The sequence below is a fragment of the Adiantum capillus-veneris genome, chromosome 25 (assembly GCF_014529385.1).
Source record: "Adiantum capillus-veneris isolate H3 chromosome 25, ASM1452938v2, whole genome shotgun sequence".
Lineage (NCBI taxonomy): Eukaryota > Viridiplantae > Streptophyta > Polypodiopsida > Polypodiales > Pteridaceae > Adiantum > Adiantum capillus-veneris.
The window spans coordinates 137,124,713-137,129,412 of NC_140955.1; positions in this window are offsets into that span (position 1 = coordinate 137,124,713).

A 4,700-nucleotide genomic window follows, 5' to 3' on the forward strand; every position below is an offset into this window, starting at 1 on the left:
AAGTCAGGGCATCCTCGTTGCTGCCAGTTGTAGGCCAGCTCGTCCTCCTTGCTTGCTGGCAGTACTCTATTTGCTACCTACTACAGGACAGCACATCTATGTTGTTGCATGCTACTATCGTGGCCCTGTTAGGAATGATAAAAAAACAAACTTGGCCTTGTTAACTTGTGTGTCCGCGTTGCTGCCAAGATGGACTTATTTGACTTGCTCCATGGTGCGTTAATGTCCTTGTTAGCTTGGGCATGAAAAAGCAAAAAAAAGGCATAAAATATATATAAGATGTAAATTGATTGTATTTTAAGGTTTTTACATTTAATTTCTATAAACTTTATAGGGTTTCTCACATTCAAATATAAAAATTTAGAGGTAAACCTCAAAATTTGTACGTGGGATTACAATAAACCTAGGTTTTTTTTTTTGGAATCTTTGAGTTTTTTTAAGGGCTATGAAGAATAATGGCTAGATGTCTCTATCTCGAAATATTTAGGAATCTGTTTGACAGGTAGTTTGTGGTATAGATTGTGCATATTTTCACGGAAGAATTGTAGGTATTTCTCCTCTATGCGGGCAAGGTGGGGAATAAAGGTGAGTTACCTGGTACGTTACAATTTCAATCACTGCTAAAACAATCACCATGAGACAATACAAATGTAGGGTGGACGATGAGTGGGTGAGGGGTGAGTGGTGAGTGATGCCATCAAAGAGACTCTCTATGGATCCTAGAAAAGATAGAAGGTAGTCCCCCAAGATCTAGGATAATCAAAGCTTTTCTTTTTTGCGAAGGAGCTAGAAAAGTATCATCTCGGGGGGTCACTACAATAAAAAATGACTCTCACGTGGGTTCAACATGAGGAATTATTTTATTCTATATTTTATCACATGTTCACATACAGAAGGGTGTTGAAAAAATGACTTTGAAAAAAAAAATAGATTGAATAGGAAAAGGGCAGATAAGAGGTTTTATAAAAAGTCTTTGAATGCACACGATATATAGGTTTTACATATAGTGACCCCCCCAACGTATATATCATAGGTATTATGAAGCTTTTGAATCGCTATGACTGAATGATCACTGCTCTAGAGGGGGGAACTCTTCTTTTATAATGCTATATTCCTCATGAGACGAAGCATGTTAGAGGAGAAGCTAAAAAAGTTTTAAAAGTTTTGATTGTATGTAAAATGTTTAATGCCAAATTTCTATAACTTTTATAGACTTTTACAAATATTTAATTAGATCTGTGAAAAAGGGATGACAATTTTAAAAAAGTGACTTTGTGAAGTAAAAGATGATACTCATGGCGGTAATGTGGAAATTGAAAAGAAGCAAATAGAGAGACCAAAATTAACAGAAGAAGAAAAATTAAGCAGAGAAGCAAAAAACGTAACCAAACTATTTGAGCTAAGTTGTACCATATCAATTGGAGAAACTTTAGCTAGAACATGTTCACTGGAGAGAGAGAAAAATGTCTACCACTTACATTTTGAGATGGTATTACTCATAGTAGTTACATCAATAATTGTAGTAAACCACAAAATTCAAAAAAAAAACTTGGGATAAAAAGTTGGAAATCGGTTTGGTTTGAACGTATTATGTAGAGAATTGCAATAAAAGAACATGCATAGCTTTCAGGTTATGATTGGCTATTGTATGGTAAACCTCATTTTCAAGGCATCTCTCACAATATCAGTGCGGAGGATATCACTAAAGGAGTGGAGGTTTATGTACAATATGGAGCAGATGATTTAAAAAATAAGGTTTTCTTAACTCGTGCAAATATATTTGATCGAGTCTTAATGTATTGAAAGTTTTGCAACATCCCATCTAAAATGATTCTTTATCCATTCTATAAAATAATAAAGAGCGCTAAGTATTATCCATCCTCATTGTGGATAGCTAGCACAAATTCAAGGATGAGGGTTATAAGACAGAGGGGACAGAACCATGCAATTCACCACCCAATCGTGTCCTTTATACGCCCTAGGCCTTGCTAATAATATGACCCGCTTTACGGCATGTCCGTCCTAGCTCTTGGCATCCAAGGTCTTACCCTAGGCGTGACATTAGTCCCCCCTTGGAGAAGTGTTGTCGTCCTTGAAAACAAAAGTGGTGATATCTTCATAAGAACACTAATCTGCAGTTTCCAGATGTCCGTTTGATCGGAATAGGGTTCAATAGGAGGTTCAATGAAATCAAGAAGAACATCACGTGGGATTGTTCCTACACTACTAAACATTTTCTTCTTCTCAATGTTTTGCTTGAATTTCCTTGCTAATCATCCCTTGAGAAGGCTTATACTAGTGTGTCAAGTGACTAGAACTATGTTAATATGCCACAACAATTTCTCAATGCAACTCACTCTCTCTCTCTCTCTCTCTCTCTCTCTCTCTCTCTCTCTCTCTCACACACACACACACACACACACACACACACACACACACACACACACACTCCCTATGAATCTACTTTGTTTTGAAACATAGTGGGATTGGATGGGCTATGATAATGATTCTTTAAAGGTAGAGACTCATTCTCATAGCCCATCCAAACCCACTCCATTTCAAAACACATTAGGTTTGCGAGGAATATGTGTGTGTGTGTGTGTGTGTGTGTGTGTGTGTGTGTGTGTGTGTGTGTGTGTGTGTGTGTGTGTGTGTGTGTGTGTGTGTGTGTGTGTGTGAGTGTGTGTGTGTGTGTGTGTGTGTGTGTGTGTGTGTGTGAGAGAGAGAGAGAGAGAGAGAGAGATGCATTGAGAAAATTATGTGGCATATTAGCATACTTGTAGTAATTTGATGCACTAGTATAAGCCTTCCCAGGGGATGATGACCAAATGGCGAGCAAAAAAATTCATGCAAAAAAAAATGTGAGAGATAACATCAAGCGAGGACCTTTCCATCAGTAACATGTTACAATTCTAAGCTTTTGGATCCTAGAGAGGAACATCATCCAAAGGTATCATTTGATGTTGCTATTATGTGTCCGATTATGAGAATTATTGTAGCTTTAAGTGTATATAGAACTCCTTAAGAACTAATCAAGGTCTTATGTAATCCTCATAAGAGTAATGTGAAAAAAACTAGGAGATGGGAATAATTCAATAGATAAGTCATCCTTATCTAAAGGACCATTTTCCTCTTAAGCAAAAAATGCACAAAATGCTATAGAAGAATGAAAACGACTTTGATGACATTATTGCAACTAGGCTTGCGTCCATCCGTTAAATGCTTTTTAAATTAAACATGATTATGGAGAATCTCACGAACCTAGGACTCACCAAATTGGTTGATTTGGCTACCACCTTGTTACGATAATATTTCCATTACAACATCTTGTGGAAATCCACCCTACAGAATTTCAAGAGGTAGCACATTGAGTGACAATCCAACATACTATGTTGTGAGCAGTATTAGGTTGAGTGCAACTCCAACCTACTTCATTTTGAATGGTAGTAGGTTGAGTGTCACTCCAACGTACTATGTTTTGAGAGGTAGTAGGTTGAGTGCCACTACAACCTACTACATTTTGAGAGGTAGTACATTGAGTGTCAATCCAACCTACTATGTTTTGAGAGGTAGTATGTTGAGTGCCAATCCAACCTACTATGTTTTGAGATGTATAAAGTTGAGTGTCACCACTACAGCACATCGTGCGGATACCGATGCCTGTATCGATGAAAATAAATTAGTTATAAAAATTCCTCCCATCGGTATGCCTCTCAATACCATCACGTTGATATGCCCGTCCATATAGCAGGCATCAATATACCCGTTGGAATATAATATGTGCATACTGACGCCTATTTAAACGCTCATACCGATGCCAGAACCTGTAAGAAAAAAATTGAGTAGAGAGGGCTTGCATCTGGTGCTACATGCACCACACCACCAAAAGCAGCCCTTTTTGCTCAAAGGAGAGAGTGCAAAAGCAACCACACTCCACCTTCATTTTGCCTGAAAATTCCACATATGTGTGAGTACATATTGACCATGATGAGATTTTCAACATAACCATAATGATACTCGAAAAGCATAACCATCGTGTAAATCACAAAACATAACCATAATCGGATTCCAAAACCATAACCATGACCTTAACCATAATCTTAAGCATAACCATAACCGTAAGCATAACCATAACTATAACCTCAAACCATCACCATAACCTTAAGCATAACCATAACCAAATTCTCAAGCCATAACCATAACCTTAAGTGAATACCAATGGCATAACCATAACCAAGCTCTCAAAGCATAACCGGCCATAACCTTAAGCGGATTTTGAAACCAATACCATAACCAAATTCTCAAACCATAACCATAACCATAACCTTAAGCGGATTTCAATCCATAAACATAACCACATTCTCAAATCATAACCATAACCATAACCATAACTGTAAGCAGTTTCTAAAACCATAACAATAACCAAATTTTCAAACCATAACCATAATCTTAAGTGAATCCCAAAAGCATAACCATAACCCTAAACCTTAAGCGGATTCTAAAACCATAACCTTAAGCAGATTACAAAACACTAAACATAACCAAATTCTCAAACCATAACCATAACCTTAAGCAGACTACAAAACCATAACCATAACCATAACTTTAAGTAGATTACAAAATCATAACTATAACCATAACCTTAAGCAGAATACAAAACCATAACCATAACCAAATTCTCTAATCATAACCATAACCAT